The sequence below is a fragment of the Oratosquilla oratoria genome, chromosome 15, assembly GCF_046742065.1.
Source record: "Oratosquilla oratoria isolate Oo_2021 chromosome 15, ASM4674206v1, whole genome shotgun sequence".
Classification (NCBI taxonomy): domain Eukaryota; kingdom Metazoa; phylum Arthropoda; class Malacostraca; order Stomatopoda; family Squillidae; genus Oratosquilla; species Oratosquilla oratoria.
Genome location: NC_134791.1, coordinates 3,003,653 through 3,019,353, shown reverse-complemented (window position 1 = coordinate 3,019,353; position 15,701 = coordinate 3,003,653). Strand labels below are relative to the sequence as shown.

The following is a 15,701-nucleotide window of genomic DNA, read 5'->3' as shown; positions in this document are numbered from 1 at the left end:
TGTCATTATTATTATTGTTATTATTATTATCCCTATTACTATTGTTATTATCATTATTGCCGTCAATATTACTATTATCAACATCATTATATATCTTAAAATATATTTTATTCATTAATTGATTTATCTATGATCTATTTTTTCTAGACTATTTTATTCTTTATCTATTTATTCATTTTATCTAATTTACATAAGAATAAAGGAGACTGCAAGAGACCATATGGCCTACACTAGGCAGTTCCGTATCCATCACCACTTGTTATCCCCATCCATAAAGTTGTCTAATCGTTTTTTAAAACAACTGATAGTTTCAGCGCTTACTACATGGTTACTAAGTTTATTCCATTCGTCGACCACCCTATTAGTAAACCAATTCTTGCCTATTTCCTTCTTAAATCTAAATCTGTCCAGTTCATACCCATTACTGCGAGTCCTGCCTTGTTGATTTATTATGATGACCTTGTTTGCATCACCCTTGTTATAGCCTTTGATCCACTTGAACACTTCCATTAGATCATCCCGCACTATTACGTCTAAATTATTTTATATTTTATCTATCATTCATTTTATATAATATATTTTATATTTTATTTATTTAATTAATTCAATTATTCATTCTTTATTTACGTATTAATTTATTAATCTTTGTGACGTCACGAGGAATTGAATCACGTGACGGCAGCTGGGAGAGTAGGGAAGGGGACAAACAGGTATGGAAGGTTGAAGCAACTCTTAATAAGCTACAGACATTAGTTAATTTTCTTTATTCAATTGTATATTTATTTCTTTGTCTATTTATTTATCTATTTACGTACTTATTTATCTATTTCAATATTTTTTTTACTTGTTTTGTTTTATTTATTTATTTATATATTCAGTTTGTGTGTTTGTTTATCTACTCATCTATTCATCTATTTCTTTAGTTGTTTAATTATTCATTTATTTGTTTTTAGTTTATTTATTTTTTGTTTATACATTTATCTATCTATCTATCTATTTATTCATGTTTATCTATTTTTCATTTATTTATTTATTCATCTATCTAATTATATGATTATCTTTTTATTCGTTTCTTTATTTGTGATTTATTTATTAGCTAATGTATTTATTACTATTTATTTATTTTATTTTATTTATCTATACAATCTATCTACTTACTTATTTTATATATTTTATTGAAAAGATGATGATGATGATGATGGTATTGACAAATCATCTTAATGAACGACATTGAAAAAGTAATTTTCTTGCTCCATCTAAAAAAAGATACTAAAATCTTATCAACACCGATTAGATTACAAGATTTGATCTAAGTTGACTTCCTCGCTTTCTAGATCTTTCTCCCAACGTTCCAAGGTCGTCTTACACCCTCGCCTTAGTGGTCCCCTGCAGGTCCTGTCATCCAGACGACACAGCCTTCCTTGTACTTGTCTCTAGATTTTGACTGGTAAATGTATGATGAGAGGTTGGAAATGTAACTAACTGAACTAGTTTAGGAAAACTAGGATATAACTGACCACAAAATCCGTCACACTTTTCACCTCCATCTTGTTGTGCAGCCCCGGTGGGCTGACACTCGGTTCCCAGACCGAGTCCCATATTTCTCCCATCGTCTTGAACTATATTTCCTTCATCTTTTCACACAAGGAGGACTGACAACCGGCGACTGATCTCTTCCTGACACAGGTGGTGAGGCTCGAACACGGTTGCCGGCCACACTGGGGCTCTGGGCCCTAGGTCAGTAAAATTCGAGACAATAATTATAATTTTGCATTTATTTTTCTTTTAATTATCGTCTTGTTTATTTCTTTATCATTGTTCACATTTGTAAGCTATTTTTCTGTTGCTCTAGATTTGTTTCTTAATGTATCTAATAATCACTTCTTCGTTTATTTGTCTATTTATTGACTAACATTTATTCGTTTATTCATTTATATATTCATATATGTATGTATATATATATATATATATATATATATATATATATATATATATATATATATATACACTAATGACCCACTTTCGAAGAGGAATAGCCGAAAGTGAAGATCTGTATATTTCGATCACTATCTGTGATCCTCTTCAGCAGATGTGTTACAGAGTGGAGAGAAGCATGTATTAGGTTGTCCGTAAAGTTCTGAGGGATTCTAAACACGTGATGAAAAAAAAAAAAGCATCTAACAAACCTACAATGCATCTAATTGGATCGCAGATCAAATTTTAACGTTTCCTAATACATGTCCTCTTTATTCGTGAATAAATATTATTTTTTTTTCAGAGTACCCTGCATGGAAGTCAAAATGGATTGTGAGAGATATCATATTAGAGTGGTAATTTTTTTTTTTTTTTTTTTTTTTTTTTTTTTTTTTTTTTTTAGAAAATGGGAAAATGCTTCAAAAACTTCCAAAAAACGTTTGTGAAGTGCATGGAGATGATGCTATAGGTGATACAACAGTTCAAAAGTGGTTTGCTCCATCTAAAACCGGAAACTTTAGCTCGGAAGATAAACATCGGAGTGGAAGACATTCAAAATTGAACAAAAAAGTTTTGACAACGAAAATTAAAGAAAGGCCAGATATTACAACTAAAGAACTTGCAAAAGATGTAAAACTTTCCAAAAGTACAGTTCATGAACATCTAGTCTCACTAGGATACACTTCCCGTTATAATGTTTGGGTCCCTCACAAACTGTCTGAACAGAATTGCTTAGAGAGGTATTCCATTTGTGATATGATTTTGAGACGGAATGAATCTACGCCATTTTTGAAAACCTTTGTGACCGGAGATGAAAAGTGGATTGTTTATGAGAATGTAGTGTGGAAAAGATCATGGTGTCTGCGTAATCAGTCTCCAAAAACAGCAACTAAAAAAGGACATCCATGTCAAAAAAGCCATGCTTTGTGTTTGGGAGGGATTGTAAAGGCATTATTTACTATGAGATTCTTCCACAAAACCAAACCATTCATTCGGATGTGTACTGTACCCAATTGACAAATTTGGATAGAAAAATCAAGACATTAAAGAATGAAACACACGAGAGGCTGTTTAGCCGCTCAACCGCTGCGGCTGTTTAGCCGTCTTTATAGAATACACTACTTTTAATGGAATTGCGCGCATTAGCGGTTAAGTAACTAATGCGCGCAATTCCATTAAAAGTAGTGTGTTCTATAAAAACGGCTAAACAGCCGCAGCGGTTGAGCGGCTAAACAACCTCTCGTGCGTCCGTAGCCTAAGGCCAGAGCTTGCCAATAGGAAGTGGGTGGTATTTCAACAAGATAATGGCGAAGCACATGTGACTTTGGCAACCCGGATACAGTTGCATGAACTCGGTTAAGACCTCTTATCCCATCCAGGATATTCCCCTGATATTGCTCCATCTTATTACCACTTATTCTTATCTCTGCAGAGCTCATTCAATGGATTTTTTTTATTTTATTTAGAGAGTGTTAAAACACATGTAGCCAACTTTTTTCTTCAAAACCAGCAAAATTTTATGCTGGTGGTATATTCAAGTTGCCTGAGAGACGGACAAAGGTTATTGATAATAATGGAAGTTATTTCACTGAATAGAATTCATTAGATCATCTTTCATTTGTGTAATTTTCTTGCGTGTCAAAAGCTCTCAGAACTTTCCGGACAACTTGTTATAATCCAAAAAGCTAAAGATGTCAGAATCTCACACCAGGAAAAAAATCCCCAATCCTAAGCGTTACCGCCACCCTCACCCGGACACTTGGGCGTTGCAACATTCAGGTAGTGGGCCAGTCCAGCAGAACTATCAAAGAGCTCTCAAGAAGGAGTGACAGCCAGGACGAGATGTGGGAAAAAAACGCTGGTGTCTACCGCATACCCTGTGCTGGATGTGATAAAGTATACATCGGCGAGACCTCCCGTGACCTGAAGACCCGGATCCGGGAGCATCGCTACGATTCCCGGAACAACATCACCACCAACGCCTGTGTTATCCACCGGAACACCAACGACCACCTGATGGATTGGGATAACGCAGAACTTCTGTTTAGTGAACCAGACAGGGTGAGGAGAAAATGCCTCGAAACGTCCGCCATTCAAAGCTTCAAAACCATTGAGCAGAACAGAGGCATGTTTAACATCGCCCCTCCTATCATCCATCTGTTACCCGCATTAAATAAATGTATGAAATGTCCCCCTTAGTCCACTTCAACAAACTGTCCGAAATGTCCTCCTTTGTCTCCACCAAGTCCCACCCGTCTCCCTCCACCTACCACCCACCCCTCCCTTATAACCTCTCCCAGTTCCTTCCCTGTTGGCTTATATGTGCTCAGAGTGTGTGTCATGTCTGTACTTGAAAAAGCTGTAACAAGCGAAACGTAGTACCAATAAAGGTTTCGATCTCACAAGGTGTTTATTCTCACACTCCTAAGCGGCTTAGGCTAGGGGATTTTGCCCAGATTTTTGGATTTTAGTACCAGCATGTTCTTGCCTCTTATATCTATCTTTGTAATCCTTTCCCCATGTCGGGGAGTTTTACTAAAGTGAAATTCTGTTAACCTGCACCTCTGTTCAATCAGGTGGGACATGTCCCAGGGAACAGCGGTACACTATTTAATTGATTCCTTTTTTTGCTGACATTGTATAACCCTGAAGACGAACACCCGACAGGGTTCGGAACGCCGGTAGTAAATTCTGCTACTCTGAGTGCAGTGTTTGAAATTTCCCGACAACATGGCTCCTGGACTCTTTGTGTATATATATGTGTGTGTGTGTGTATATGTATATACACATACATATATATGACACAGGAAACCCACAGTCGGAGAAAATAAACTTCGAATAAAGAAGAATCCTATATTTCGGCTATCAACTGTAGCCCTCTTCAGGAAAGTACATAAGACAGAGGACAGATGGGACTTATAAGCTACACAAAAGAGAAGGAATGTGGACAGATGGCATCGCTCAGGAGCGGGGCAAACTGGGGTGGCGGAGGAGGGAGGGGGTGAGGTGAGGGGGGGTTGTAAGCTCTGTATATATATATATATATATATATATATATATATATATATATATATATATATATATCCTGTTAAAAACCACTTTAAAATATTTAATAATTAACTTAAATAACGTAAATATCTGGTAGGGGGAGAGGGAGTGAATCAAATGAATCAGATTTCCATGACTCATGAGAAACATAAAGATGATAATGATGACCAAAAATACAAAACACAAGAAACAAAATATCAAAGCATCACCTGAAGATGCACAAAGATCCGCGAAACGTTTCGATGTCTATTATCTTCCGCTCTGATTTCTTGTGTTTTTGTTTCTTTTGTTTTGTATTTTTGTGATCATTATCGTCTTTTTGTTTCCTATGGGTTGTGGAGATTCGATTCACTCACTCTCCCTCACCAGAAATCTGTGTTTCGAAAGATTGAGAGATCAAGAAAAAAAAATTAATTACCAAAATTTTAGCTGTCGTTTTTAACAGGATATGCCTTAGGGAGAATCTATTGATAGCTATGCTTCACCAAAATGTATATATATATATATATATATATATATATATATATATATATATATATATATGTATATATGTATATATATATATATATATATATATTTATGTATATATGTATATACATGTATATATATATATATATATGTGTGTGTGTGTATATATATATACACACACACACCATGCAAATCATGCGCGTTTATAACACTTAGTCTCGTTATGGATCAAAGATCTCTAGTCTGCATGACCTCACTCACACACACAAACACACACACACGCACGCATACACACACACACACACATTGTCGTGTCAATCGACTTTAAAAGCATTACCTGTCTCCGCTTTGGCACCCCCTATGACGTCACGGATCAGCATCATTGGGTAATGACTCACCTCCCTCGCTCCAATTGCGTCATCGATTACGATGACGTCATGGAAGGGTGGACTGTGGAGGGCTTTTGGTCAAACGTTTAGACTGGTTCACAGTTCGATTCTTGACCTCGTTTGTTAGAATTATTATTGTTTTAATTTTTTATTTATTTATCGATCAATAAATCAATCATAAATCGATCAATAAGTAAAGAATAAATAAAAATACGTGCATGCATACAAACAACACATATATAGATAAATAAATAAATAAACTTAATCTATACATTTATTAATTAATACAAATCAACTAAATAGATAAATAGATATACTTAATTTATACATTTATGAATTAATACAAATAAATAAATAAATACACAAACTCAATACATTTATAAATCAATACAAATAAAATAAATAAACAAGTAAACTTAATTTATACATTTATAAATTAATACAAATCAAGTAAATAAACAAATTAATAAACTTAGTTTATACATTTATAAATTAATACAATTCAAATAAATAAACTTAATTCATACATTCATGAATTAATGCAAATAAATAAATAAACTTAATTTATACATTTATGAATTAATACAAATAAATAAATAAATAAATAAACTTAATTTAAACATTTATAGATTAATACAAATAAATAAATAAAAAATGAATATAGGCAACGATGAGAAGCAAACACCCTCACTGCGCTCCTCTGCCTTCTTTTGTTTGTGGTTGAGAACTGAGCTGAGCTCCCAAGCTCCCCCCACCCCCTGAGGAGTCGGGGGAGGGGGGGATCGTTACCAAGGGGCCAATTATGTCTCCCCCGCGAGGGCGAGTTTCTCTGCACGTCCGCCAGGGAGGAGACCATTAAGTCCATGCAGTGTCTGTGTGTGTGTGTGTGCAAATACATATGTATGTGCGTGTGTGCATATATATGTGTGTGTACATGCGCTTGTATGTGTGTGTGTGCATATGTGTGTCTGTACATGTGTGTGTATGTGCGTGTTTGTGTGTGTGTGCACATATGTGTGTGTGTGTGTGTGTGTGTTTGTGCATATATGCGTGTATACATGCATGCGTATGTGCGTGTTTGTGTGTGTGTACATGCATGTGTATGTGCGTGTGTGCATATATATGTGTGTGTGTACGTGCGTGTGTGTGCGCAACATTTACTCTTTTGTTTTGGCTGCCGCCAGGCGATTTTATTAATCTCCGTTGCATTCATTAGGCCGTTTGAGAAGATTGTGTCTTTGATGTATTTATTCTGGCCGTTCATATTCGTTCAAATAATCTTTACCTGTCTCGAGTTAATGGGGGATGTATCTGGGGTGGCCCTGGGAGCTTACTTCGGTGAAGACTCATGGATTGATTAAATGATTGATTGATTGATTGATTACTAGATTTTTTCAGTTGAATCGATTTCCTGTCGTTAAGCAGAATAAAGACATTGACTGTCCCTGCACTGGACTTATATTTATTTTTTATTTATTTATTTTTTGTCTTTGATCATAATTTATTTTGTTTTATTTTATTTTATTTTGATTTATCTTATTTCATTTTGTCTTATTTCGTTTCATTCTGTTTCAATTTATTTAATTTTATTTTATCTATGTTTCATTTCGTTTTGCCTCTCTTTGATCTAATTTTTATTCATTTGTTTTATTAATTGATTGAATGATCGACTGTTTTTTTTTCTTCAAAATTATTCACTTTTTTCTTTATTTATCTAATTATTCAATTATTTAAACATTCTTTTCTTTACATTTTTATTATTCATTCATTTATTTAATTTTATGTTATTTATTCATTTATTATCTACTAGTTTATTAGATATTATTTACCTCTTTATATATCTCTTTACTTTTTTATTTTTTTATTTATTTACTAATTCATTTATCTACTTATATATTCATAGATTTTTATTTGTGTATTTATTGTATCATTTATTTATTTATTTGTTTATTTATTTATTTATTTAATTATTTATTTATTTATTTATATATTCATTTATCAATTTATCTATTTGACTATATATTTATTTATATGTTTATTTATTTATTTGTTTATTAATCAATTTATCTATTTGCTAATTTATCTATTAATTTATCTGTTATCTTTCAATTATTAATTAATTAATTAATTAATTTTTATTTGTCTATTTAATTATTTATCTATTAATTCATCTATTATATTTTATTTACTTATCAAATGATTAATTATTTTTTTCTATTTGTCTATATATGTAGTTGTTTTCGTTCAACTTTTATTTTCGAATTTGCATCGGTTGAAGTGATTTAGCCTTGACGATAATACAAGCGACTGACTGGTTTTCTTGTTTTGTCGCTCTACGCCAGACAGCCGGCCAGCCAGCCAGCCAGCCGTGGAAGAAGCCCGCCGTGCATATACTAAATTTTTCCTTGCTTGCACGTAACACCCCACCCCCACCCCCCTCAGCTGAATAGAATCGCCCGGGGGGGATCAAAATATATAAAGTGTGTCTTCGTGAAGAGGGTGGGCAGGTGTGGGGGATGCCAATTAATACAAGTACACACACACACACACACACACACACACACACAGACACACACACACACATATATATATATATATATATAATATATATATATATATGTATATATATATTATATATACATATATATATGTATATATGTATGTATATATATATGTATATATATATATATATATATATATATATATATATGTATATATATATATACATATATATATATCCGTGGAGGCCAACATGCAGAAATTGAAACGTGGTACGGCCAAGGACTCGAACCCAGCTAGAAATTGAGCTCTCTGCCCAAGTACTAATCAATAATGGCTTCAGTTAGAAATATATTAACCACCAGACCACGAAAATAATGGACAGCTGGCACAACGATAATAACAATAATCAAAATAAAGATGAAATTAACATAAATCTACTTTTCCATCACACCCATGAAGAGGATGAACGTATAATGTAACATTATAAAGAGAAACATAAAACCAATCAACCGAGAGATAATACTTAAGTTGGTGATTTATTATAAGACAAGGAAGACCAGCCAGTTCCTTCTTTAAAAAAGCCCCCACCAGGAAAGGAATTTCAGAATTTCAGAATTTCAGAAATCTGTAGGTTCACTTGTGCACGAGGGAACTGTAAAGCCCACGACAATGAGGTTATCCCGTCCCTTTTCATACCACCTGTCTTCAGAAGCCCCTAAAAGCCACTAAAGAGAAGCCCATGGCACAACACTAACAAGAAACATCCTTGAAGAAAACACTGAGGTTTTGGAAATATGTACAGATGACAGACGCCTCCCAATTTTAGAAGCATTGTGCGTTAAAGAGTTGAGCCCAAATCTAAATATACAAGCAAACGACCTTAAGGCCCTCCCAAGCATGAGATAAACAGGCACAAACACAACCATGAGACATAACGCCACAAATCTAAGTACGAGACAAAACACAACAAGCCCAAGTGCACGACATTTCGTCACAACACAAAGACGGAGGTTCTCCCAAACACGTAACATTTCATCACTGCCTGAGTTAGCAGGTGACCTCTCCCAGGTCACCGGTAACCTCCCACAGTGAAGAGCAAGTATGAAAACTTTTCCAAAGAAATCACAAAAACACACGTGATAAACTATTTTTGCAGAAACCACAGGAAAAAACGGATACCGAACGTTTTCGTCTATTTAAGACAGAAAAGCAATGCGAAAAGAAACAATATATACATGAAAAGACAGAGGATATTCCGAATATCCTCTGTCTTCTCATGTACATATTGTTTCTTTCTGTATTACTTTTCTGTACCTTTGAAAATGTCTTAGATAGACGAAAACGTTCGGTATCAGTTTTTTTTCCAATTTCCCGGTAGTTTCTGAAAAACATTGAAAACTTATGTATAAAAAGTTACATAATCAAATAATTCACCGAAACAATTCTTATCCTGACCAGACAGAATATCCCTGAAAGCTACCGAAGAAAGGGATCGAACCCGAAATCGCGATATAGCAAACGCGATCACATATAGTGAAATTATAAACCTCCTTTCAAATGAACGCAAGTCCAGTAAGGCATATGAAAAATATCTTTAAGAAAATAATAAAAACACAATTAGCCATCTCTTTCAATGAAGTTTGTATAAGAGAAAATCTCCTGCCCATACATACTATTAGTGTGGGCGTGTATATATATATATATATATATATATATATATATATATATATATATCAGGAGCGGCGTTTAACGGGCCATTTGTACCTGTGTGAAGAAGAGGGCGGAGAAGGAGAAAGGGTTGGATAATGAGGAAGAAAATAGAGGAGGGTGGAGGAGGAAGAGGAAGAGGAGGAGGTGTGGGAAGAGGATGGAATTTCAGGAGGGTGGAAGAGGAGGAGGAGGAGGTGGTTGTGGAGGTGGAGGGGGAGGATGCAGAGGGAGTGAGTGACTCCATCGGGAGGTGGGAGTGGGAGGGAGGGGAAGTGGGACCTGAGTACAGTTGTACTACAAAGGCTCGTTTATGCTTTGCCGGACCCTCGTGCCCCACATCCGCTCCCTTCGACTGAATAAAATCGCCCGCAGTCAACTGACAATACAGTTGGATCTGTGGTGTCACCCCTACGGACCAGAGCCACACCCCCAAAGTATTGAAGCGTCGGTTACCGGTAACGTAGAAGCGTCCTGACAGCTGTCCAAAGCAGATGCAGTCTCATGACAGCTGTTCAATGCAGCTGCATTCTCCTGACAACTGTTCAATGCAGCTGCATTTTCCTGACAGTTGTTCCGTACAGTTGCACTCTTCTGGAAACTGTTCAATGCAGCTGCACTCTCCTGGAAGCTGTCCCGTGAAACTGCACTCTCCTGACAGCTGTTCAGTGCAGCTGCACTCTCCTGACAGTTGTTCAGTGCAGATGCACTCTTCTGAAAGCTGTTCATTGTAACTGCATTATCCTGACAGCTGTTCAGTGCAACTGAACCTTCCTGAAAGCTGTTCAGTGCAACTGCACTCTCCTGGAAGCTGTTCCGTGCAGCTGCACTCCTATAACCCCTTACCTACCTGGTGGTCCTCGCCAGTGAGTCCCGACAAGTCGCCAGGCGATTCTATTCATCTGTGGGGGTTAACGGTTAAACCCTTTCGTTGACAAAAGGAAGTTAGCTTAAACCGAGTCAGAGGAGATTAGTTAACTTGTTTGCTGAGATAAGCTTCAGTTCGGTTGAATAAAATCACCTGGCGGCAGGTGGTAAATGGACATGGAACTGCCTAGTGTAGGCCTTTTGGTCTCTTGCAGTCTCCTTCATTCTTATGTTCTTATGCATACATACATACATACATACTGTACATACACACACACACACACACATATATATATATATATATATATATATATATATATATATATAATAGTGCATGTATACACCACATCCCGTTTTCTATGAAATGTGCGCGCGTGGTTGGCACCCGCGGTCCCGCGCAGTGTTAAATTGCGGTCAAGATGAGGGAGCTCGGAATTGAGGGAAATTGAGTAATTGAGGTGGATTACCCCGGGCCCGTGCCTCCCTGTATGGATGTCCCTGAGAAACGCTAATAATGATAATGATAAAAATAGATAAATAAATAAATAGATAGAAATAAACAAACAATAAATAAATTAATAAATAAACAAGTAAATAAATAGATAAATAAATATATAAATAAACATAAAACAATAAATACAATATAAATAAATGAATAAATAATTTAAATAAATAAATTAATAGATAAACAAGTAAATGAATATATATATATTAGAAGAACACAAGAGGGATGTGAAACATCACAGAACATCAAATGCCCTAGTAGTTCATATCGATGAAGAAAATCATTTGCCAAACTGGAAGGAAGCCCACGTTCTACATAGGAAAATGGGAAAAAAAGAAAAGGAAAGCTTTGGAGGCGGCACACATTGCTACCAAGAAAACCACAATTTATCGTAAGGGGTTTATGTCCTGGGCTCAAACGTCCGCACAACTGGCGGTCGGCGAGTGTGGGGGGACAACGTGACCGGGGTGAGGTCACGCAGGGTCATCAGATCACCATGTAAGCTGTTGACGGACTTTGATTTTTATTCTGTATTCAGTCCACTGAGAAGGCCGAAGAGGTCGAAACGTTTGGTACTGAATAAAACTCCGAATTCTAGCCTTAACGTTTCATTTGCCACCTCACCTCCATATTTTGACAGTCTTTACATAATATATATATATATATATATATATATATATACAGTATATATATATATATATATATATATATATATATATATATATATATATATATATATACATAATGAAATAACTTTGGACAAAAATTGATAAGTAGATTAATGGAAATAAGATAATAGATGAATAGACAAATAGATAATAAAATCGTCTATCGGTATCTTGAGAAGACACCGCCCTCAATCAGGAAAATGTTATCCACCTGATGACGTCATAGGCACATGACGTCATCGGTTGAGGAAGTGAGAGAACTTCTTGGAAGACGTCCTCTGGCACTTCCTGTTTCCTTCAGAGAGAAGTGCTCTCAGACTGTCAAAGGCTACCCCCCTTGATAAGGGGGAACTGGTAATTGTGTGTTATGACAGTAATGAAAATGATAATAATAATAATAACAATAATGATAATAATAATAATAATAATTACAATAATGATGATAATAATAATGATCATAATAATAATGATAATAATAATAATAATGATAATAATTATAATATTGATAATAATGATCATAATAATAATGATAATAATAATAATAATGATAATAATTATAATATTGATAATAATGATGATAATAATAATGATAATAATAATAATAATAATAATAATAATAATAATGATAATAACAATGATAATAATAATAATAATAGTAATAATAATAATCACCAAAAACCATTGTGAATTACTCACACTTTCTCCCGCCACACTTTTTTAGTCGAAGTGAGAAAGCGGGAAAGATTTCAAAAGTAGAGTGCCGTAGCCTCCCAACGGGAGAACAGAAATAAAGACAGGGAGGCTGAAATTAGTCATGTAAACACACACTACACCAAACAAAAATAAACGCGTCATACAAGTACAATAATATCTATGTTACCAGGTGTAAGTTGGTCAGTGTACTAATATAGGTCTTGAAACACATCCACAAAATTATTTCACCTCAAAGTTACTTGTTACGTTAACATGAAATTCACCTGCATTTCTGTCTGGCGCACGCAGGCAAAAATGAGGTAAACATTGCACCGTATTGCGAATGATGGAGCAATTGCTACTTGGAAGAGAGATGCACTTCCATCCGATTTGACGTCACAGTTACGTCACTGCGTAGTCACCCAATGGGAGCGCGGGCCTCAGGGAAAGCCCGACCGACGTTCCCAATAGTCCGCGGTGCAGCGAGGTGGTTGGAAGTGGGTGTGGAAGTGAAATATTCATTGTGTGATAGGCAACCCAACAGGTGGCATCAGCTAGACAGTCTTCCAATTGGCAAATACAAACGGAAGCAGTATCGGCGTAGTAACTGAATCCAAGCTACAAACCGCTACCCCGCGAATCAGTTATTCAACTTGTTGGCTAGTGACAGTAAGTGTTTTGTTGGCAAGAATTCAAGTGTGATTTTAACTCCACAGTATGAGCTACTTAGTGGCGCATATTGGTGTTGATAATTTTAGTAATATCACAAGTTAACGTCTGCGTTCTTTTAGGGATTTCAATTTATATTTGCAAAGAATTGTTGGACTGTTACCAGATGCTTTGTATTGGTGTTCGTTAGTCACTTGCGTTGACAATTTAGGCTTGTAAGAAAATTAACTTGATCCGAAACCATAAGGTCGACATTTGCACCTCGCATTTGCAAACAATGAACTGCCAATGGAAATGATAAGTGACAACTATAATTAAATGTTGTGAGCGTGATTATTGAACTTCAAAGTATTTGAAGTGACCCCGAAATGGCAACATTTCAACCTGTGAAGTAGTGGCAAGCTCTTCTCGTGAACCGACGCCAGTGGTGTAAACACTTGTGAGTAGAGAATTTTGAGTGAAGTGATGGAGGTTTTTTATAAATATAGTAGTAAAGAAGTTATTTTAAAGTTGATGTTATGTTCCAAAGAGAGAGTAGTTATCATGCCTGCTATATAAAATCATAAAAAGAAATTAGCTGTCTCGGTGCGTCTTCCAGGACTGGTCGAAGCGCATTCGACGAGCAACTTTGTATACGTGGAACGCGATACTTCATGCACGTATCCACAATACAATGAAGCTATGGTATAGAGTAAGTTTACATAATATTTTTTTAACGTTTGTGACATTTGATTGAAGTAGTTTTATCACTTTAAAGACTTTGATACTGAAGTCGAATGGGTCCATGACCTTGATAGGTATAAGTTGGTAAATTTGCGTTTCTTAAATTCGTACAATTAGCTTCGTCGCTTTGCCGCTCAGCCACAGCCACGTCAAGCTTTTCCTAATTTCTCTCTCCATTTTACTAAAGTTGTTTATCAACATTTTTCCTTCTACATATTCCATTGTCTCTGTTTCTACGTGTTGTATCAATTCAAAAATCTTTTTCATTATTTTGAAATCTGTGTATGTCTAATTCGGGTGATTTTTTTGTTTTTGTTTTGTAATTATGTCTGTGTGCGCGCGCGCGTGTACTATGTAAGCCCTACAGAGATATCACGCTAGGCGATATATATAATATATATATATATATATTATATATATATATATATATATTAAAGCCGGACGTGGAAGGAGGAATAGAAGAAAAAGAAGAGGAAGAGGAGGAGGAGAAGAAGGAAGAAAAAAAGGAGGAAAAGAATTGAGTCCTTAGAAGCCGCACGATTGACGTCTTTTTCTCCGAAAAGGAAGCTCATACCGGTGCTGCTGTGCCGCGTTGGTTTCCGTCTCGCTTCTGGTCACCTGGCCCTGGCTGGTTCGAGTCCAGAAACCCATACTATTCACATGACGACAAACGTGTCAACTGAGAGCACATGTGCCGATTATTTTATTGCATCAGATTAAATGTTTTATCACTGGGAGGAAGAAATGGCGTCCGGCTGTGACGTCAATTGATAACGTCAACCGACGGCTGGATGTGTTCTTTGTTATACTCGTGGGGTTCCGTGTCATGTATATGGATATATATATACATGTGTGTGTGTGTCTTAGGGAATATTGTACATATAATTTATTTTGTTTTAATTATTTAAATCAGTTATATTATGGAAAACAACTTTACTATGTAATCAAATGACGTAGTTTGTGTTGTGTTGTTGTTGTAGTCGTTGTTGTTGTTATTGTTGGATCTTGTATTTCTATTCTCAATCATCAAAAAATCTGTTACGTTACCATACATTGTATTCTCCATGTTGTTGTTGTTGTTGTTGTTGTTATTGTTGTTGAGATCTGACAGAGTGTGGTGGAGTTCAAGGTCTAAATAGTATACTATATGGACCTTAGTGGAGTCCACAGGGACTCTTTGTAACGAAGAGTATTCGGTTGCTGGGAGTCCTGTTTGCCCCATACCTCCTGCTGTCGTCAGTCGATTTTATTAAGCGTCTAATTGGGTACGGAATGTGTATGTGTGGGTGTGATTCATCATGGTCTTGGATCACGTGTTGGACTCGTGATTAACAGCTATTACCCTTCCGGATGAGAGATCAGAGGTCGTATATGTCCTGATCTGGCGCGCACGCACACACACACACACACACACACACACACACACACACACACACACACACACACACACACACACACACACACACACACACACACACACACACTTTG

At 35.8% G+C, this 15,701-nt stretch overlaps 1 protein-coding gene across 3 annotated transcripts in view; it reads left to right on the top strand.

Annotated features, from left to right (window-relative positions):
- Positions 1-13,284: 13,284 nt before the first annotated feature.
- LOC143033242 (uncharacterized) overlaps positions 13,285-15,701 on the top strand; it is a 17,848-nt gene continuing 15,431 nt past the window's right edge. The window contains exons 1-2 of one of the 3 annotated variants that reach the window (XM_076198444.1): positions 13,285-13,490; positions 13,613-13,929. The gene's annotated coding sequence lies outside the window, so the exon portion shown is untranslated. Of the gene's footprint in view, positions 13,491-13,612; positions 13,930-14,163; positions 14,182-15,701 lie in introns of those variants that run through there. The other 2 variants (XM_076198443.1, XM_076198445.1) reach the window with 2 other exon arrangements.